At 40.6% G+C, this 23542-nt stretch overlaps 1 protein-coding gene across 28 annotated transcripts in view; it reads left to right on the top strand.

Moving 5' to 3' along the window:
• The window catches only part of MBNL1 (muscleblind like splicing regulator 1), a 204081-nt gene that overhangs the window by 33434 nt on the left and 147105 nt on the right, over positions 1–23542 (top strand). The window lies entirely within an intron of this gene.

A 23542-nucleotide genomic window follows, 5' to 3' on the forward strand; every position in this document is an offset into this window, starting at 1 on the left:
GATGGGTAGTTTTTGAAAAGTGGAAGGCTTTGCAAATGGGAGAGGTGATAACAATTTTATTATTGCCATGTTACACTTACTGTGTGTGTAATATATTTATTGCACTTTTGTCTGTGTCTTGAAAGGAAAGACTTTGTTGGGAGGTTAGCACAGACAAGCCTCACAGGGTGTAGACGTGCTTTCATCTTACCAGATCCGACTGGGTCTGTGGCCTGGGGACAGCCATTTACTCTTTCCAATCCCTGAGTTCTCTGTGAAATAGTAAACATATACATACATACTTAGTAGTAATGGAAGTTCAAGGGGGCGCCTGGGTGGCACAGTTGGTTAAGCATCTGACTTGTGGTTTCCGGCTCAGGTCATGATCTCAGGATCTTGGGATCGAGCCCCGTGTGGGGCTCTGCCCTCCACGTGGAGTCTGTTTGAGATTCTCTCCTCCTCTCCCTCTGCTCCTCTTGCTCTTATTCTCTCTAACTCAAATAAATAAATCTTAAAAAAAATAATAAAAGTTCTACTTGCTATATATTCCTTTATAAAATATCTCACCTAATCTTTTTTTTTTTTTACAGCTGTAAAATAGGCCTCATGACCTTTATCCTCAAGATTAAGTAGCATGACTAAAAAACTCTCCTTGTCATTTGCAGAATTATGAGGCTCGTTGTGGGCCTTTATTCAAATGTCCATGTTTTTCACCATTTTTTTTTGGTATGACTTCAGTGATATATAAGGAACAGTAAGGAGGATAAGAACTATGATGATTACTAACATTTTTTTAAAGATTTTATTTATTTATTCATGAGAGAGAGAGAGAGAGAGAGAGAGAGAGAGAGAGAGGCAGAGACACAGGCAGAGGGAGAAGCAGGCTCCCTGCAGGGAGCCCGGCATTGGACTCGATCCCAGGACTCCAGGATCAGGCCCTGGGCTGAAGGCGGCGCTAAACCGCTGAGCCACCCAGGCTGCCTAATTACTAACACTTTAGACTGCTTTCTGTAGGCCAGGGTAAGGTTTATGACTTAATTCATGGGTTCCTCAGAAGAACCCTGTGTGGTGCATACTGTTAATTGCTCAGCTTCACAGATGGGGAAACTGAGGCACCAACCAGTCAACTGTCCAAAATTACGTAAGTAATAAGTGGCACAACAAGGAGTTGAACCAGGGTAGTCCAGTTCTAGAGCCCATGCTTATACGCAAAAGAATAAAAGATTAAAAAAGAAAATACTTGCATCAGGTGCATATGGGAGATGGAGACCATAAATACGTGTCATTTTCTAGCAGAGTCACGCTTTGACAGCATTTAGAAAGTAAGAGGATAGAGGGGAAAGGCATAGGGGGAGGTGGGCAGCAGGTAGGGTAGGAAGAAGGGAGGAGCCAGGTGGGAGAGGAGATGGGGGGCACTTTGGGGCGCATCGAGGAGCAGATGGTATATGCTAGCACATCCTAGGATACGCAGTGGGCAACAGGAGGCGTTTGGTTAGGCTCGCAACCCTACAGGCACGGATTTTGGTGACAATTTACAGAGGGAGGATAGGGCACGTAAAGAGCTATTGTAGGAGAGAGATGAGGGATTGAATGAGGGAAAAGACAGGGAATGCAAAGGAGGACGTACATGGGGGGAAAAGTGCCAGGGCAGGGTCCATAGGATGTAGCAGGTGACTAGATGTGGGCGGACGGGAAAGGCAATGGGAGCTCTTAAAAACGATTCTTAGCATGTAGTAGGATTTTTTTTTTTTAACTTTTCATCAAAAAGTTCTTCTGTAAGCATTTTCATCTTTCTTGTTAATTCTGTTCCCTACATTGCTACTCGTGTGCTCTCTCAGGATAAAGAACTATATTTTAAACTATCAGTCAGAGAAAATACACACTGTGTCTCATCAGGAACTACTAGAGCTCAACCAAGTGGGAGGCGCATGCTGAATTCTTGAAACATTTCCTTTCTGTGCGCAGCTCTTTTAAATCAAGCACAGGGTCCGATGAACCCGCAGCAGGTCGCCAAATTCTTCATCTCAAATAGGCAGTTGTAAAGTAAGCCTAATTTCTTCTCTAGGGGTCTTTCATTACCGGCTAGGGGATGTTTCAGCGTGGGCCAGGCCGTTCTCGTCCCCTATTAAAGGAACACCGGTGTCACCTATCTTGTGCGATAAACCAGGTGGCACCCAGATACACGATAAAACGAGTTTGCAGTGTGTTCTTTGTGACTGACATTTAGGCTTCTCAGACCTTGCTATTTTAGGGAAGGTATCAGTATAACTGTGATACCCTTTTTTTCCTGGAAATAAGACTCCTTAACAATCAGACACTCTCGTAAACAGAATGATGTATGCGCGGGGCTAGATACACAGTTCTACTGAGTTCCAGTTTCCTGGGGTTGTGAGGATAGTTCTCCTTCGAAGAGAATAGAAAGCTTGGCAGGGATACCCCTGGGCCTTTTTGCTGAAGGTCCTCACGTGCTTTTTTACAAGTAAACGGCTTAACACGGTTTAAGCAGAAAATGTCACAGCAGTGGCAGATTGTGTTGTGTTTAACATGCATTAAAAAAAAAAAAAAATTCCCAGGAAATCAAGACAGTTTTGGAGACAATGACTCTATTTATAAATATTTACCACTTATTGTGTATTTCGATGGTCTGTGTCCATGAAAAATAATAAAAATTGTCCCGTCTCTGTCTTGACAGCGTGTTTATAGAGAGCTCGAGAAAATAATGTTAACAGGGCTTTATTTCACCTTTCGTTTACATTAGTATTATAGTATTATGTCAGAGTCACACTTAGTGCATGTCTTTTTTCCATTTTTAGGTTTTTTTTTTAAATTGTATTTATCAGATTTTTGCCCTGTGCTATAAAGATATGGTGAAAATCTCTTCTGTTGTGTCGTGAAGGTGATATTCAGAAGATGTTCATTTCTTAAGTAACTAAGATTAAACAGTGTTAAAATTAGAAATCCTTCTTTGCTCTCTCTATTCATTGGGCTTAATTTTAACCACACAAATTGACTCCAAATTGTTTCGAGCCGTATTATTTGAATTTGCTCAGACATTTCAGGGAAAGCTGCGTTGTCAACTTAGTGGCATTCGGGTAAGGTATTTGGTTTTAAGTACCCCATCCAGAAGACTCTTAAGAGATTTGGCGAGCATAGCAAAAGTGAACGACAGCGAACACAAAGCAAATCTTTGACTCAGGTGCAGAGTCTCTCTGAGGTATTGCATGACCTTTCCAAAAAAGTAATTCGAAATGTCCAGAGCAATTGATATTATTGAAAAAGTATATCCTTCCAACAGAATTCTGCATAATGCTCTCCGGGGGAACCACATTTACTGAGAATTGCATCTAGGAGGTAACTCAGAGAAATATATTTTTGGGGACTGGCTTTTAAAAGCGAGTGTCGTTGTGGGAGCAATTAATATAGGAAGAAATGACTGTGTCTGTTTCTCAGCAGTGGATTACAGTTTGCTAAATGCTGAGGTTCTTCTCACTTAAAAAGGTATTTTACTATGTTAACAATGAGGCAACATAGGGAAAGCAAATCATCCTTTGTGTTCTGCTGAATGGCCAATCCACAAACGCGTTTGGAGCACCTAGTAGCGTTCAGGGGTCATAGTCGGTCAGGAGAGGAGGATCCAAAGGAGAATCACGTAGTTTCTCTTGGTTGGCATGTAACTGAGCCGGAGGGAAAGGTATGTGTAACAGTACAATTGAGGTTTTTTTTTTTTTCTTTTTGAGAGAGTGAGTGAGAGAGCACATGCATGTGCACAGGCTCGGGAGGTGGTGGGAGGGCCCAGCAGGAGGGAGACAGAGAACCTTAAGCGGGCGGCCCTCCCAACGGGGGCTCTGGGCCCGATCTCACGACCCTGAGATCATGACCTGAGCTGAGCTGGAGAGTTGGAGGCTTCATGGACTGAGCCACCCCCGGGGTCCTGCAACTGAACACCAAAAGAGGAAATTCGAAGAAAGAAGGGAACCCCAAGAAGGCAAGTGTTCGCGGAACCGAAGAGTCCAGGCCTGCTGGCTGCAGAGAGGGGGAATTGGCCATTCTGTTCAGAATGTGGAGGGAAACCGCGTGGACAGGGGGAAGCAGGGAGCCACCAGCTACCATGTTGGAGTGTCTCCTTCGTGAGACATTGCCGGCTTACATTGTTTTATAAAAGAACCACCTTGCAGTGGTGTTTGTTAAACAGGAGCCACCCTTCTCCGGGTGGCTGTGAGCACTCAGAGACTCAGAGAAGTTCATGTGCTTGCCTCAAGTCACACAGCTGGTGGGTGGGCAACCTGAACGGAAGCCCAGGCTTTTCTTGAAAACGGCCTTCTTTGCTACCCCAGAATCATAAAGATTCTGCTGGAAACGGGTGTGGCCTAGTTAGGGTGCAGCGATTTTAAAACTTCCCCCGTACCACGCTTGACCCAAGTCAGGAAGGTGTGACTTTAGCTTGAGAAAAGGCTGGCAAATATAAAATTTGCTTCTTTTGCTCTCACGTTGGCACACAGTTTGATAAATGCTTATAATCTTTATTTCTTTAGTTTAGGAACCGAACAAAACACACTAGGCCTCCTGTGTCCGGCGGACGGGGTAAGGGCTTGCAGTAGTGTGGCCTGTTACAACATTGCGTTTGGGAGGCCCTCAGAGGAAGCTTTGCAAAAGTTCCAGAAGATAATGTGCTTTCACACCAATCATGTGATGCCATAAAATTTTCACCAAGAAATGATGGGGGTAATCCCAGAGGGCATGCTGCATTCCTTCTTCTTCCTCCTGTGGTTATTTCATGCTCTCATGTTCTAGCCTATTCACACACCGGTCTGTGTCCTCAGCCACTACGTGGCATAGCTGATGATTTTAAGAGAGAGACTTTTCACCGAAGATGTGTTCTGTTGGGAGCATGTCACTTTGCTAACACATTCCTCTCTCCGCCGAGCTATTTAGAACACCTACCAAATAAAATTATATAATGTCTAGGGAAGGAGAATGGAAGAAACGTATGCAATTGCTGTTGGCCTCCAAGGAAAACCCTCTTATTTAGCAAATACTGACCGGCTGCAGCGTCCATGTGCCACCTCTCCTGCTTTATCCCATCAGAGGATAAAGAGGTGAGTAAGATATACGCCCTGCTCTCCAAGTGGTTTCCAGCGTAGTGATAGAACTATTCACAAGTAATGTTCGGGCAAAATAAAGTGGGCTCGGGAGCCAAGAATAGGCTGCTTGTGGGCAGAGTGTGGAATTTGCCTAAAACCATCCAGTAGCCACATTAACTCTTTGCGTGCTCTGCATATTGGAGAGAAGACAAAAATCAGGCCATAATTGAATCTGATGATACGGCTTAATATTTAAACCATTTATTTTCCGGTTTCAGTACCTGATAAAACAAGCATGACCCAAACGTAGTGTCATCCTAGAACTAGACAGAAAAGATCACTTTTTTTTTTTTCTCCTGATGTTGGCACTTTGGGAGAAAAGTGAGGGCGTATATAATTCATCCAGAGCTGCTTCATGCTGACCCCTTGATGAGGAGATTAAATCACTCCGTGTTGACAGTTGAGTTTCCAGGCCTGCAACTTTTAAAATGTTAACAGAAAAGGAAGACCTGTAAGAGAGAGGTGTTTGGGTTGGACTTTAACGACAAAGGGTTTTAGATATGCGCATGATGCTCTTTGTTTTCCTCCAGCTTTTTCTGGGTGTGCAGGAAATAAAGCTGTATTTTGTGGGCCCGCTTCCAAACTTTCGGATGGTAGATGCACAACCGTGCGTATTCGGTAAGACCCCGTTCAGCTGTGAAGTGTTCGCCCCTCGTTTCCAGGACTTAAGCTGCGGGATCAATTAGAAGACTCAGAATTATTATTATTTTTGATCGCTCACCACGATTCACTTTTAATCGTGAACACTTACTTCATGCCCACTGCGTAAAAACGTCCCGATAAGGTTGTGGCGTGAAATTTTCAAGCGAAATTAAGGATGTAGCTTCTGAAAAGAAAAAAAAAAAAAAAGATGTAGCTTCTGTCTTTCTGAAGCCGATAGCCTAAAGAAGAAGGCCCATTTTTAGTGAAATAGTGAAGACAACCATAGAACCAGATGGTTAGCAATCGTAATAATGGTAAAACTAGTGACTTATTTGGTAGGCACGTATCCTCTTTACATAGGTGGCCGTGTGTAGTTCTTGGACAGCGCTTCGAGATTTATGTGTCGCCGGCCCTCTCCTGTTGACAGGTGAGGAGAGGAGGCGTGACTAGGTGAAGGTCAGGTAATTTGCCCCCGGGGTCCTGTAACACCCTACTGGGAGTGCTGGGATCCTAACCTGCCCCCTCTTGCTGTTTGTCTGCTTGTTCTTTTCCATCAGTGGGGTACGGGTTAAGGACACCAGTACTGACAGCAGCTTAGGTTCAAGACCTAATCCAAGTTCAGTGAATCCAAATGAAGAAGGGACGATGTGAAGGATGGGTTTTGAAGCATTGTGGTCCCAAACCAGGAGAGACGATGAAGTGGACTTTGAAGTTTCACTGGCTTGGAAGGAAGAGCTTTCAAATGGTCAAATATGCCTGTGTGGTCTGCATAGTAGTGGTTCTACTCACACCTGATACCCGCTGCCCCAGCACTCACCCAGATCAGCAAAATCTACTTTTAGACTCAAAATCATTACCACCTGTGAAGTTTCTGATGTCACTTCTGAATGACATAGCACTCTGCCAATTGCTCAGTTGGGTGGCTTCACAGTGGCACATTTTAAGAAGCGTCTGGAGCCCACAAAGAGTATTGCAAATGTTCTTCTAATTTATTCAGCTGCATTATTGGAGGCATTAGAGAATTCAATTCATTTCTCTCATAACCAAAATATAGAAATCTGCTGCCAACATTAAAATAATAAAAAATGTCATTGAGAATTTACATCCGTGCGGAGATTTCTGATTAAACTTTCTCACTTTCCCTCAAATCCCTAGCAGGGTGGTTAGAGCATGTGCAGGTGTGTGTCCTGTGTGCCTATATGTGGATTGATCCATCCGTCCCGGTGTAGTCCATAAAGGATTATGAAGTAGTACGTAGGTCATAGTTAAAAATAGAATAGGATAACCGTGATGCTAAGCGGTTCATTCGCCAGCTAATGTGAGTTTAGGAATTTGCTCTGAAATACTTAATATTATTTTGTGGTTCTCTGTACTGATGACAAGTAGGACTTGTGAAAATATAGACCCTATGTGGAAATAAAATGACAGATCCTCTGGTAGACGTATGTCAGTTTGAATACATTATCACTCCAGTAGTTCTTAAGGCTTGGGATCCAACAGTTGATAGAGACTGTTATTAGGAATCTTCTGTATCTTTAAAAAAAAAAATCTTCTGTATCTTTAATGAATTGCTCTCCATAGCTCTTTTCTTCCCCTGGAGTTCAACTCTAACCAATTCATACCAGCAATACTTTTCTGTTTATAAATGACCTGATGGTCATGGATTCAGAAAATATTTTCCCTCTGTGGTCCAAGAATTCTCGGGCATATTTTTTAAGAGGAATGTTCCATGCTAATATACTAATTTTTTTGGCAAGAAAATTAAGCACCTACATTTCAGTCCAAGAGTTCTATGATAAATGAAATATAATTAAATATGCAGATTCTGCAACATTCACTTAAATATTAATTTGGGTTCTTTTATATTCTGGGCACTGTGCTAGGCATTGAATACATAACGGTCGACATAAGCAGATGTAATTATAAAGGTGCAATTATAAAATTTAGACATCTCTCCAATTTCACGTTGGCCCTTGCAGAAGTAGTGACATATTATTATAGTTCTTACTGCCACAAAATTTAAATACTCCTTTTAGTCGTTAAAAAATATTATTCACGGATGTCAATAAATATTTATTTTAAATCAATGGTAGGTTTACTGTGTATAAAAGGGAAGCAGTTTATTCTCATGTAAAGGAAAGAACCACTGAATGCTCAGAGTACCCCTTCACGATTATGCAAGAGAAAGGGCATCGCAAAGTAACGCAGAGAGAGAAAACTCAATTTTGAGTGGCAGCACAATATTGTGAGTTTAAAAGGTCAGGCTGGTACAGGAGGCTCCGGTTTTGCCACTCAATATCATGCAGAATGCTGTGACAGCCAGGGCTGATACAGCTGAAAATATCTGTAGCCTTGGAAGCCTGGTAAGTTTTAGAAGGTCATTTTGGCATCTGGTAGGAACACTGATTCACATGGAAGGTCAAACTGGACAGCCAGGCCAAAAAAAAAAAAAAAAAAAAAAAAGTAGGCCGCTGAACCCAGCAGTTGTAGATTTTAGGGCAATTGTCAGCTGCGGGGACCAGGTATCCTAATCCAGTGTGACCACCTTTCCTATGTTGAGAGGACTGCGCTTTCCTTGAAGGTGAATTCTAACCTCTCTTTCCTCTTCTGAAACTTTTAAGTGGTGCATCTCCCACCTTACCTGGTGCCAGACGTTGCTTTGCTCCTGGGTAGGTCTGACGTATGCTCCGTCAAAACCGATGGGAGTCGGCTTACACCAGTGAAGTGCACGTGAAATAGGACGGTGGAAAAAGAGACATAACAGATCAATTAGGGGGAAAAGAGTTGAAACAAGGCCTTGAGATGAGATCGAGCCCTCAATTTCTCTCTGAGCTTTCTGACAACCAAAGCAGAACCTTTCCGAAGTAGAAAAAAATTCCTGACTTTATTGACAAGGGTCTCTTCCTCTCCCAGGTACAGTCTTATTCTTAGCCCTTAGGGTATTTAGTTAAATATTTGGACTCTGTCCTTGGGGAAAAAAGCCTTGGGATGGGTTAATTCCAGTTAATTAAGAAGTGAGGGCCAAATTCTGCAGCCTGGCCTTCAAGGCGCTTACTGATTTGTTCCAGGCTCCCAGGGCAGCCTTCTTTCCTGCCAGTCCCCCAGGGCTCACATTCTGTGCCCCCCAATATCCCCATCTTATCTATCAGGAAACCACCCCTGACCTATCTCCCCTTTAACTCACCAGGCCTTATTGTTATCTCTACTGTATACTTCTCACTTCCTTTTTCAATGTTCGGTTATTTGTGTGTTTGCTCTATGTTCCCCGTTAAAGCAGTAAGATCCCCACAGCGGGATCCACGTATTCCTTCTCTGTCTAGGTTAGGTATAAAGGGTCATCAAGGAACGGGTTTACCCAATCAAGGCATAGATAATAATTTTATCTGTGTACTGTTTATTTTTCACGACTGTATTTACCCATTTAATCAGGTTATTGTATGTTGGGTGTCTCTGGATTTCTTTTAGGAGAACATTTCTTTCTCCAGGATAGCAGAGAAGGAAAAAAAGAGAACTAAATAAATAAATGAATAAAAGTATACATAAGCAATGTTTTAATTGTTTTGACTTTGAGCCTTCATGTTAGAAAGCAACTTAATATTTACCATTTCTCGGTGCCATAAAGAAACTAATATAGTACAGAACAGGTCTGTCACATGTAAAAGGGGGGAAAAAAGCCATTTATGCCACTTCACACCCTCAGTGCTTTCTCTCTAGTATACTTTTCTATGGTTTTAGCGGCTGTCAAAAGAGCTGTCTGACTCTACATGGCTTAGAAGTGTTTTAGAGTTATTCTGTCTCCTTCACTGCTTTTCAAACACTGTTTTAGTGGTTGATACAGATCAGCCTTCCTACATGCAGACTTGCTTAGCACATACTCAGTTTTATACTTTTAGAGAAGCAGGTCATTCTACTTACAGGGAAGGTTTCTGCTGATACATTTTAAGTGCCTGTAATGAAAGCTCTGAAGAAGATGTAGGCTCTTCTTGCTCAGAGGGCAAATAAAAATAAGTTCAGAGACCTCTTCCTCAACAGTCAGTCTTTAAATCAGTTACTGAGTATTGACAGCCCTGTCATGTATTAGTTACTAGATGAAAATTGATTAACGGTCGTAAGAAGAAGCTGATAGGCGCGTGTGTAATTTTCACACCCCTAAGTGTACATTATTAGTGTCTGGTGCCTGCCCTGTGGACATAGGACAATAGCAACCTGATTTGGGGGCCTGATCCTTCCAATTAATTAGCTTAGGGGGGACTTTGGTGAGTCAGTCAAACTGTACAAGCCTCAATTTATTTGTCCACAAATGGGCAAGATAGGGACGCCTGAGTGGCTCAGCGGTTGAGCGTCTGCCTTTGGCTCAGGGCATGATCCTGGGGTCCTGGGATCGAGTTCCGCATCGGGCTCCCTGCAGGGAGCCTGCTTCTCTCTTTGCCTGTTTCTGCCTCTGTGTATGTGTGTGTCTCATGAATAAATGAATTTAAAAAGTCCTTTTAAAAATGGGCAAGATAATATAACCGTCTCAGTTGTGAGGATCAAATGGCAAGAATCAGATGAAAATAAATTATCTGCCAAAATATAAAATATTATTTGCTGTACTGTACTATCATAGAATGTTTGAGTTCTGGGGAGGGGGATTAATTTTTCTACTTGGGTCTTCCAGTAGAAACTTGCTATTAAAGACTCAGATGAACACATGCAGGTTTTACATATAAATAAAAAAGAAATGTGGCATAAGCCAACTTCTCAAAAGTTCGTCTCTTCAAGGCTATACTACTTAATAAAGGAGCATAGCTTGTAGTTTTATCCAAAATAAAGTGGCTCTTATTGCAAGAAGATTAAGTAATTTCTCTTTCCCTCTATTAACTTTAACACAAAGTTTTTACCTCAGTTTAAGTGAAGACCTAGGAAATAAGTCAATCATAAAGACAACATGATTTCACTCATACATGGAATTTAGTCAACAACACAGAGGAGCATAGGGGAAGAAGGGAGGGAAAAATGAGATGAAATCAGAGAGGGAGACGAACCATAAGAGACTCTTCGTCATAGAGAACATACTGAGGGTCGCTGGAGGTGAGAGGCTGGGGGACGGGGTGACGGGCATTAAGGAGGGCACGTGGTGTGAAGAGCACTGGGTGTTACATACAACTGGTGAATCACTGACCTCTTCCTCTGAAACTAATAATACACTGTATGTTAATTAATTGAATTTAACTAAATGAAGAGCTAGTTGTTATATACAAAGAACATGATTTGACTAATTCCCTCATAAAAGTTTTTCCTTTTTTCTTATTCTTTGGAGATACACGCATGTACACACAAGCATGCATAAATGTCTACACATGCATTCATAAATTAATCCTTATTTCACATTTATCATTACTACTAACAGTTGATCTTATGTTGCTGCGATTGACAGATGCTTGTTTTTTCATCTTTTTATACAACAGCTGTACTATTATAATTCTGTTAGAAATAAGGAATCCAAATAGCATTGTCTTTAGAGAATTTAGTGTGTGTGTGTTTATGCGATGGCTTATTTGACATTTAAATGGTAGAACTGTATGAAGTTTTAAGATTGCTACATGATTGCTCTTTAAGTTTATCCAATGTATTCCTTCAGATATACAAGGGAGATATATTTTTTATAAGCTAAGTAGCTTTGCATGCTAACTTGGAGTAACTATTGAAAAGGATTAAAATACAAGTGGTTTGAGACATGATGAGTAGTAGGATATGGTGAGGAGTATCTTAGAGTGATGTGAAGGAACATGTATGGATGCCTAAATAGCTTAGGCATTTAAAATTTAAAAAATATTTAAAATTTAAGTATTAAGGGGGGCACTTGATGGGATGATCACTGGGTGTTATGCTATATGTTGGCAAATTGAACTCCAATAAAATATTTTAAAAAATAAAATTTAAGTATTATTTTAAATAATAAATGTTTAAAATAATATTTTGAAAAATGAACATAACGGAATTTTGTATAATATTTTGCAGGTGGGTCAACTTTCTAAAGTAGTTGATGGAATATAACCATAAAGCTTGTTACCAAATCTCAAACAATCCCATCTTTTCAGGACAGATACTCTGAGTTTTAGGAAACTATTGGGTAGGTATATAGTAAACATCTTTGGTGGAAGTAGTAGTTTAGCTTCAGTTGATTGTAATTGCCAAGGTTTAATGAGATTAAGAATAACCTGGAGGAGTTGAGTTAAAGTGTAGATTCTTGGGGTGCCTGGGTGGCTCAGTTGGTTGAGCGTCTACCTTTAGCTGGGGTCATGATCCCAGTCGCCCATTGGGCTCCCTGCTCAGTGGAGAGCCTGCTTCTTCCTCTCCCCTGTGCTCATTGTTCTCTCTCTCAAATAAATAAATCTTTAAAAAATATGCAGATTCCTGGTCTTTATCCTCAGTTGGTTGACAGTAGGTCTCAGGAATGTATATTTTTAACAGTCATCCCCAGGTGACTGATTCAGAGAGTCCAAGCCTCTTTCTGGAGCATCAGATCCCAGAACACAAAGGGTTGCTGTTAAGAAACTGTTGGCAGTTGTTTCGGTTTATTAGCAGCTATCACTGCATTGTGATTTGCCATGGAAAGCTGGTCATTGCTTTTTAAGTGCATATGATGCTGATGGAAACACGTAGAACTTTAATCACTGTCTCATTAGAAGGGAGCGTGTAGTCGGCTCTTTGGATTTCCACATGCTTTTGGAATGCACAGAACCTTATGGGCAATTAAAATTAAGAAAGGGATTTGCTTTTTCTGTTTAGCAAAGGAACCAAACCTCAGTGGCTGTATTAGTTTGTTCAGTACATAAACTCTTTTGGAAAGTACTGAATCCTGAGAATAAAATCTTTGATCTCATGTGAGAAGCAAGACGTTATTTACACTTGACAACACGGTAAAAATCACATTGTGAAAAAAGAAAAAAAAAACATTGAAAATGCCCACATTTTGCCAGTGTAGCATCTTATATTGGTATTTCTTTGCTCTGTGAGCTGTTATTTAATAGTGGAGGATGAGTTTGAGGAGGGCAAAGTGAGGGGAGAATGTTTTCTTTTTTTAAAAAACATTTTTAAACAAGATTTGATTTATTTATTTGAGACACAGAGAGAGAGAGAGAGAGAGAGATCAAGTGAGTGAGCACAAGCAGGGGGAGTGGCAGGGTCCCCACTGTGCAAGGGGGCCTGATGCGAGGCTCAAACCCAGGACCCTGAGATCATGACCTGAGCCCGAAGGCAGGTGCTTAACCATCTTGAGCTACCCAGGCACCCCAGGATGTTTTATTTTCTAATGGGACATATGTCTATTGGCAAAATCCTACAAGAATACATACTTACCCTGCTTGTTTTAATTGGTTGGGTATGGCGCTTCAGAGGAGCACTCTACTCCAGGGTCAGAAATGACTACATGGGGAGTCCCAACCTTGGGGGAAATGGCCACATGAGAAAATGTATGTAGGGCTACATGAGTTCACAGAGTTCTGTTGTGTCTTAGCTAGTTTGATAATGCTTTGCATTATTTATAGCAGTTGTCAGAAACCATTTCCTTTAGTCAATTCTAGTCTAAAAACGGGGGGAGGAGGGGAGCAGGATATTTTCTGACATTTGTAGAAATAATGTGTAAAAAAAGCATTCCCTTAATCATATGACATCGTGCTGTCAGTGATTTTCCAAATATAACATGCCCTGCAGACTCTGTTAACTACTCATCTTGTTTTTATTAATAAGAAAAGAATAGTAAGCTGTATATTGTCCATTTTGATCCTCTGTCAACCCAAACATTCATTCAGACTCCCAGTCTTTGGTCTTTAACAAATAATTACAAAATATAAACATTCTAATTTTTATTTTTTTACAGTGAGATGGTTTATTCTGAAACAATGGGAGTTGAAAAAACTGATTCTACAAATGTTTCCATTGATTAGCTGCCATCGGAGGGCTAATGGTAGAAAATATTTTGCAAAATACAATGACAAGGCTTTAAGGTCTGCTTGTAGGAGGATAGACATTATCATGCCTTTGGCCTAGTCCCACAATAGAAATTTACAGCTTTTTTTTTTTTTTTTAGATATTTGCAATCTAGATATAGAGATTGTTTACCTTAAAGGACTAGAATAGATTTAGCAATGTAGAAAGGCAATGTTCATTGTTGGTCAAAGTATATATTGGTAAATGTTTTCTGGCAGGAAGTTTGTTTTTCACAGTTAATATATGCATCATGTTCTAAGTATGTTATTAAAACCACTCAAAATAGGGGCACCTGGGTGGCTCAGGGGTTGAGCATCTGCCTTTGGCTCAGGTCATGATCCTGGGGTCCTGGGATCGAGTCTCACATCAGGCTCTCCACAGGGAGCCTGCTCCTCTCCCTGCCTTTCCCTCTGCCTTTCTGTGTTTCTCATGAATTAGTAAATAAAATCTTAAAAGACAAAACACTCAAAATGTGAGAGTAGTTTTATACATTGCGGCATTGCTTGTGAAAAATTAGCATTAACCTAGGTGACTGCTCTTAAAGAAATGGACATAGAATGGAATAATACATAGTTGTTGGAAAGTAGGTTGACCTATGTATACTGACAAAGAAAGGTTATTATCACATATTGTAGAAATCAAGCCTTAAAACAATATGCTTATAGTATATTTACATCATTTCTGTAAGAATGATAAACTATGTGAATGTGTATGTGTAGATGTGTGTATGTGAATCATAGATAAAGGACTAGATATATCATAATAATAATAGCTGGGGGTACTTTGAGATGATGGGGCTCTGATTTGGCGGTGGAGTGGTATGGATGGGGTGGAGGATTCAGTTGAACTTTGTTAAAACCCTTCTGTATGGTTTAAATCTATTGCAAGTGAAAATGCACTCATTTAGCAATGTCTAAAAGTGATGAAAGGAAGAAAAGATGTCAAACTGATGTATGTGATTCACGTAAATTACTTGCTAGAGATTTTTGTTCACCATTTTAACTTATACTTTACTATGCCTTCCATTATTTAGGAGTCTCTACATAGAGACTAACCTTATCATTGATACCATACTTCTCAGTACACCAAAGAAAGCAGAACCATAATTAAGAGTTCAAATCGTTAACTGACTTTGAAATAATTGTTGTAGTCACTGGAAGTGTGGAAGTCTATGTATGGAGGAGGAAAAGAGGCTTAAGATTTAAATAAACAATATTTGGTTCGAATTTTAATGTGCTCCCGGTCCTTTACAGGTCCTTTAAAGGATTCTGAGAATCCTTTATTTTCATAATCCTAATTACTCCACTCGATAGGTTTTTATTTAATTTGACATCTCTTTCTAAATGTGAGTTCCATGAAGACATGACATTTTCACGTATGTCTGCAGAAAAGTTCCTGTGAACCAGTGACTCGGAGATTCTAGATCTGCATTGTTGTTTGGTGGATTTATAATGAGATTTCGGTTCTTAAGTATGTTAGAAAATCAAGGACGCAGAGGGACATAGAGTGTAGTAGACAGTGTCCATGTAGCTTAAAAAGCAGGTATCATGGAGACAAATGATCTTTCCAGCTACTTATGTTTTCAGACTTGTAGATTTCAGTGTGTTTCTCTTTTTTAATAAATTTGTAGACTTATACACATGCACACACACGGAGGAATATTTGGCATCCATAAAAATGGTAAGACTTTGCCATCTGCAGCAACATGTATGGACCTAGAGGGAGGTTTTTATGCTAAGTGAGATAAGTCAGCCTGAGAATGACAAATACCATATGATTTCACTCATATGTGGAATCTAAAAAAAACAAATGACTAAACAAACAAAAAGCAGAATCAGACCTATAAGCAGAGAACAAACTAATGGTTGCCGGAGGGGTGGGGATCAGAGGATAGGCAACATGGGAAATAGAGGTTTCCAGTTAAGGAATGAATAATTTCATGGGAATGCAAGGCACAGCCTAGGGATATTATAATGGCATTGTATGGCGACAGATGGGAGCTACACTTTGGTGAGCATACATAGCACAGTCTATAAACTTGTGGTTTCACTAGGTTGCAATTTTGAGACTAATGTAACATCGTGTGTCAACTGGATTTAAATTAAAAAAAAATTATTAAGCCTTATGAGAAATACTGAGATAGGCATGAGCAAAATATGCCTCCCAGTTACCCATCTCTTTTAAAGAACTATGGACCAGCTTTTGAAACTCTAGGCCTCTGCAAAATTCCATCTGTAGGTCTGGGTTGTGATATAGCAGTTACAATAATATGAGAGTAATTTGTTGTTGTGCACATCTCAGACCTAGTTAAGTATACGAGTTATGTGGAATCTTCTCCAGAGGATACTTACACTACACTGAAGTGACAATATGCGTTGTCAGTGCATGTCCTTGTTTGGGTGCATATATTCCTTCCTCATTTAAATTAGGGAACAACAACAGGGTCTTGGTCACTGTTAATTAGGCAAAATATAATTCTTATTTATATGTCAGTGTATGTAAATTTTTTTAAAAGCTCAAGTTAAACAGACTCTGATACTTTATCGTTATCAGGAATGAATTCGTTTAACGTTGGTGTATTAGTAAGAGTATGCTTGAGATTATTTGTGAAAAAGGTAATTTTTAAGGTCAAATCTATACATCAGTAGAAATATGCATAGGATGATAATAGTCAACCTTTGTGGCTTGAGTATTTGTAAAGCTTGCAGTGAGAGATGCATTTGTAAAATGATGTAAAATGATTTTTGCTGATGAGATGGAACGGAGATGTTTATATACTGTGTTGTGTCATGAGAAGTCCACTAATTCATTAAATTGGATACATTCATGTAATGTCATACTATATTTATAATTGGTTTTAATCATTATATTCTGAAGAATAATTATTTTACATCTCTTTATCTGACCGTAAGCATACATTTAATAATTTCCTCATAATGATTAGTAATCAAGCAACACATGTTTTGGGCAACCTTCAAGAGAAATAAGTCTGAAATTTCCCAGATTGAGGTCACTGTGTCAGATTTTTAAATCAGCCCTGTCTGGAAATTCAGGATTCATCTGTTAGGATGAAGCTTTTCTTTTCTTTTTTCTTTTCTTTTCTTTTCTTTTCTTTTCTTTTCTTTTCTTTTCTTTTCTTTTCTTTTCTTTTCTTTTTTTTTCTTTCTTTTTTCTTTTCTTTTTTTTTTTTTTAAAGATTTTATTTATTCACGAGAGACACACAGAGGCAGAGACATAGGCAGAGGGAGAAGCAGGCTCCCTGCGGGGAACCCGATGTGGGACTCGATCCCGGGACCCTGGGATCACAACCTTAGCCGAAGGCAGACGTGCAACTACTAAGCCACCCAGGTGCCCACGATGAAGCTTTTGTGCTCAGCTATACTTGGTAGTATTGATGGTTATTGCGACATTAAGATTTTAGCGATTCTGGAAAGTGTGACAACTATGATTAAATCTGGTTCTGATAGATATACCTTATTTCTGGTGTGCTTTCTCGCTCACATGCACTCTTCATGTTGTGTGTGTGTGTATAGACACATCTATAGTGTTTGTCATTTCTTCTCAGATTGATTTTGTAATTTAACTCAATTAATTGGGCCTGCTCACGAACCAGGCACAGGTTAATTGTAAAGAAGGCCTTAATGACCACCAGTTGGGAGCGTGATTTCTGCCCTGGGAGCAAAGTTGGGGGCGGTGGCATGAAGAGAACACATGCAGCAGATTTCACTGATGCACAGGGCACCATGGGGATATCTCCTCGGCTTTCTCATTAATCACCTTCATAGTTCTTTTTGAGTTGGGCAATAACAACATTAGGGAAGCATAGATGAATTTGCTGACATTTCTGATGCAGTGAAGGTCACATTGAAGCATGTTTTGGGCTGAGGTGCCATCAACTTTGTGAGAAGCTAGGTGATGTTATTCAAAAGATAGAAATGTGAAAAATTTAAAACTAAGATCTTGGCCTCCAGCTACTTTGCCAAAGAAAAATGCAACTCCTTTGAGTGAATGTTAGAATCAAAGTGTATACTTTGGCACTGCATTGGGAATGACAATTCCAGTGTTTTGGCTTCACAGTTCTGTCATGCTGATTTCACATTGGTAGATTCCAGTTGGGTCAACGTACAATTTTCTTCCCTGAAAATTTCCAGGATGGTGAGGTTTTTTGTTTTTTTTCTTTTCCCCCTCTACCATTTTAGCTTTTGAGCACATAACATTGCTAACTTGTTGTGGTTTGTGTTCTGATTTCTCAGCTATTGATTATTTTGAAATATTACATGATACGGACCGATCAGAAATGACTCCTTGAGGTTAACAAGATGACTTCTTTGTGTAAAAATCCCTGAAGCACGATGAAGTGGCATTTGTGCCATTATGCCATTTTACTTTTTTGTAGAATAGACGGGAATGTTAAAAGGCTGCCTGTTTGAATATTATCAGGGAAAAAAATGCAAATTTCCCCTTCTTTTGCCAGAATTGAAGACTGAATCTGTCAGAACTCCACAGATACTTATTTAGCGGTTTTAAATTTGCAAAGCCACATGTACCTGTTTCAGATTATCCTGTGTGGTAAGAACATCTTCCATCAACTTCATAGCTGAGGAGGTATATAAGTACGGTTCTGTGTTAACGTCACTGCCTCATGCTCTCTTTCTAAGGAATTTGATGCTGGCTTTATTCACATATAAAGGTGGCATTGCCCGTGCACCAAACAGGCACTGTAACTTATGGAAAACCCTTGTAAGCTAGTATGCAGGTATCCTAAGAAATATTTAGTCATGCCACAAACAGATTGCGGGCTTTCTCTGGATCAGACACTGGGTGCTAGTGGTTTAGTGGAGAACTAGCTTGGTAACTGCTTGCTCTCATGGAGCTTACATATTTAATGGCAAAAGTAGACGATATGCAGATAGTAAGATAGGTACCTAATATTGCACCAAATACAAGTGCTTTGAAGAAAAATAAACCAAGATAAAGGTCTGGCAAGTCTGGGCTGATGTCGGGAGGAGGAACAGAAGATTGGATACCTTTTGAGACTGGCTGGAAGTTACCTTGGCAATGGGGACCAGATGAAGACCTAATTAGGTACAAAGCTAGTGACCCAGTATACCAAAGTGTACAGCCTGCCACCGCGATATTTATTTTCTAATGATCTGAAGACTTTTAATTTTTTTTTTTTTTAGTTTGCCTGAATACAGGAATCAGTTCAAAATTCACTTTTTAATCATTGCATAGAGGCTTCCTGTTTTATTTTGTCTTAAATATAAATACGGAAGGGACAATAGTCATTTTCTGTTGAGCCCAGTTTGGCGAGTTGCTTTTGGAATTCTAATCTTTGGCAGTAGCGGGTCAGCCAGCCAACTCTCCTTCGTTATCCTTCTAGTAAGGGACCACTTGATGATTAGGGAATTGAGCCTAAATTGTAAAGGAATGCTTTGACAGACCGTAGATGACTTATTTGAGTTAGTAAATTTTCCTTTTCTTGGCAGCAGATTGTCACCCGAACACAGTGCTGTGTGTCAGCCTGGCGGGCCACATTGACAATCGGCGTGTGTGGTTGAAAGTTATCTCTTTTTCTCATCAGTGTTCCTAAAACTTCACTTATTTGCATATCTCTTTCATGATTTTGCCAATATTTTTACTTAGGTTTTTTTTTTATCATATTAATCTTATTTTTCTAAATTACTTTTAGCAAAGGTTAGCTTTTTTTCTCAGGTATGATAACCATGTGATCACAGGCTTGGTGAGCTACTTTGTGTATTCTGATGCATCTATTAAAATTATATTGTTTCTGCATCACTTAAAATTGTCATGGGTGCTACCAGTAGTGTGCTTACCCTTTGCTGAGAAACACTGATCTCAGCTTTTTGTTATATGGAGTCGAATACTGCTGAAGGCTGCATTAACCCGTTCAGACCACAGTTTTCCCCATGTATAACTAACGGCCTTGTTACTCTATTTAGTACCTTAATGAGTAGGGAAATGGCCGTACAGCTTCCAGAAATGCTTAGCTGGTTTGTATACTGAGATCTCTGTTAATATTTGGGGTGAGCTCAGGGCAAAATTGTACTATGAGTTAATTCACTCAAGTAATGCATTGCTGATGGACTTGTTGGCATCAGTGAGCCTGGGGGAAAAGTTACGGTTTGAGGCAAGGGGCTTCTCGTCACCTTTAAACATTCCGTGATGAAGTTGGCTTTCTTTTCCAGTTAGATTAAAAAAAGCAACCTCATACAATTACTCTGTTAACTTCCTCAATATGTAAGCTATTTCAAAATCAAAAGCTTGTGAAAAAAGTCCCCAAAATTCCCAGCTAACTGCCCTGGGATGCAGTAGGACCAACCTGCCTTTATTTGGTTCAGAAGACCTGAAATGATTATGACATTTAGATGACGAAGACACTTAACCTTTGCTTTTAGAGGCCATCCAGTTCTCCAAAACAGAATTTCTGCCTCCTACCTTGTAAGCACCTGTTGATCCTCTATTGCAGTATATATGTTACCCTTAAATAGATATTTATACGAAGCCATCCAGTGTCAGTTTTGATGCTAATGTGTCTATCAATTGCCGTGAGACTCCGAATTAGTAATTTCCCATGCTGTTTTGCTTTGGTTTTGATTCTTTTCTTAGCTTCCTTTCTTCCAGCTTTATATTTTCTTCTTTTCCTTTCGATTTCCCCCTACATATATTAAGGAAGAAAATATATATGATTTCTGAGATCACTCGAGGGGAAATTGGAGCTTGGTTCTTAGGGCGGAACATGGTTGTTGGTAGAACATGTCACATGATGTGAGCTTCTGTAGGTTAGTGTTTGGAATTTGATCAATAGGTACGAGAGGGCTTGTCGTTACATAAGCTTTAGAAAGTCTGATTCCTACTGCAAAAAACTATTAAGTTCTCCAACTTTTTTTTTTTTTTTGGTGCAAGGAGTTTTATTATACTGTGTTGAAATACAGGTTAGAAATTTACTTTGGAAGCAACTTAGCAGTCATTAAATATCTTTATCGTAGAAATAGTCCCTTCGATGATTGCTTATAAACAACACATTTTTAGGGCAACTATGTTTATAAGAATTCTCACGATGTGGACATTACCCACACACTTTTAAGCAACTTCTCTATCTTTTTTTTTTTTAATTTTTATTTATTTATGATAGTCACAGAGAGAGAGAGAGAGAGGCAGAGACATAGGCAGAGGGAGAAGCAGGCTCCATGCACCGGGAGCCTGATGTGGGATTCGATCCCGGGTCTCCAGGATCGCGCCCTGGGCCAAAGGCAAGCGCCAAACCACTGCGCCACCCAGGGATCCCGCAACTTCTCTATCTTAATGATAAAAATCTGATATCAGCAATTCAGATATAACTTCAGTTCGTTACTCCCAGGGGCCTATATCAAGGACCGGAGCACACGTTGCCAGGTGCAGCTGCGGGAATAATGTGTTAAGATTTTGTCCATTTTGATTGCTCAGTCCTCTATGCCTAGATAATGAGAAGCATTTTGATTATCATCTCTGCCTATATAATTTACAATTAAACGGTATAACCCATAATTTTTTCAGTGAACAGTTTTTGAAGTGAATAGACTATCTCGGCTACAGAAAAATGAAAATGTCCAAAATGCCAATTTGCAAGCATTTCACTCATTGAAGTATATTTTGTGCTTGAGTGAGATTAAGCCTGGAAACATGGCAGAAAGGACGAAGAACCTAGAAATTGATTTTGTGGTTATATTTAGACATAACCACTGACCAATGAAGAGATTTCTAATGGTACCATTTTCCTTTCTCCTGTTGTGTGACCCCCTGCCCCCCCCATAGATCTTGATGAACTATTTCCCTGCTGTTGGGGATACATCTATATATATATGCTTATTCCTGGGAGTTTGAATAAAATCCATTCATTTGTCAGACATTTTAAAAACATCTGTTATGTTTTAGGAACTGGGATCAAAAAAATGGCGATAGGCCCTGTTGTCAGGGAGTTTATTACCTCGGAGGCAAGAGTTCCAAGAGCTATAAAGTGCTGAGGATATTCTGAGATGGAATAATGTTTAGCACAGTTGGCCCAGGCCTAGAGAGAAGGTGGTATTTGGATAGCGACTTAAACAAGGAGAAGGGATTTACCAAGCTGAAGGGGTGAGGAAGTGTGTCACACCAGGCAGAGGGGTGGCGTGTCACAAGTCCCAGGAGCCTAGGACAACACGGTAGATGCCAAGAATCTTCCCCGCTCTGCGCAGCTCCTCTCTATGAGGGAGGGTACCAGAGGAGCAGCTGTGGGAAGAACCAAAAGGTTAGAATGTGTCAGTTGAAGACAAGAGGAAAGGTTCCAGAAAGAAGGAGCTGTAGCTGCTGTTAGAGGTCAGAGATAAGGATGAGCATAGTCTTTGGATGTGGCTTGAATTGGAGCATCGAGGGCCACGGCTGAGCCGTAAAGTGATGAGTGTGGAGGCCACACTGATACAGATCCACAACCGAAGAAGCAGAAAACCAGCCCGAGGTATGGATGACCCTTTAGACATTTGGGAACGTCAGATTAAGAGGCTTAGGGAGAGGAGGACGCATAGCCAGGCAGGGTCCCCTTTCTCCCGCCAGGCCACCCCCTCTAGTGCGGAGCCCCCTCAGTCTTGTTGACGCCTAAGAGCAAGAATGTAGGCAAGGCCGGGCTTTCACAGATGCAGGGAGTGTAAGGGAAAGATGTTTCGAGAAGGAGCGAGTGAAGTTGGAAGCTTAACGCGGTGTGCAAGGGAAGGCCGAACTGGAAGACCACAGTGAAAGATGCAGAAGGAGGGTTTAAAGACGGGTGGCTGGACAGTGAGAGGGACTTCATGCCTGAGGGCTTCTCTTCTGACTGTGGAATATTTGTGACAGGTGAGATCGTCGTGTGCTACTAGTGAGGGGAAAATGGGGGGATAGGGGCTCGAAAGTGTTAGAAGCTTTGGAAAGGCGGTTATGTGGCATTTCTGAGGGAGCTGTCCAGGAATCTGGGGTGGGGGAGGACTCCTGGGCAGCGGGAGGGCCCCTGAGTGACCCTGGAATACGGTGATTTATAGAGGCGATGATGGATGCGTGTGTGCGTTCATGTGTTGCACGTGTGTTTGTGTACTTGCGTGCCCTGGGGGTAATTCCAGGCCAGATGTAGTAATCAATCACTTAGCTTTAACCAGAGCTAGGGAGCTCCATATATTCTCCATCACTGTGCTAGGCACTGGGGGTCTGAGATGAGCGACGTTATTTCTGTTTGGGGGAGCATATAATTTAGCGGGTCACGCGTATAGGTGAGTAATACACCGGGTAGGGGTGCAAAGATAATTCAGAAAAGACAGTGTCAATAAATGGGTGGGTGGAGGTGGGGAAGGAGACGTCTTGGGGGCTTCCTGGAGGAGGTGACCTCTTAGCCGGCTTCCCAAGGAGGTGAATGGTTGCAGGTGAGGCTCTTGAAGATTGTAGGGAGAAAGACAGAAGAGGTTGTTGGCCACGGATGGGTACAGGCTGAAGGCCTGGAGCAGCTGAGAGGTCCTGAATACAAAGCGGGGCTTTATGTTAGGAAGGTGAATGACTCTTCGAGTTCATGACCGACTCGACTTTGTCTTTATATAACCAGGAGTTAGGGCCAGAAAGCTTTTTGAAAACAAACAAACAAACAAACAAACAAACAGATGAGTTGGTTCTTCTGAACCTTTCTCAAAAGTCATAGTCTTACTGCAGGGTTTCCCCAACCTGGTAACTGCTAGTTAAAAAAATAATAATGATAACAATATTGGGGACACCAGCATGAACCCTAAATTTTTTTTTTTTTTATGTATTATAGTCAC

This window comes from Vulpes vulpes, chromosome 11, assembly GCF_048418805.1.
Source record: "Vulpes vulpes isolate BD-2025 chromosome 11, VulVul3, whole genome shotgun sequence".
Classification (NCBI taxonomy): Eukaryota; Metazoa; Chordata; class Mammalia; order Carnivora; family Canidae; genus Vulpes; species Vulpes vulpes.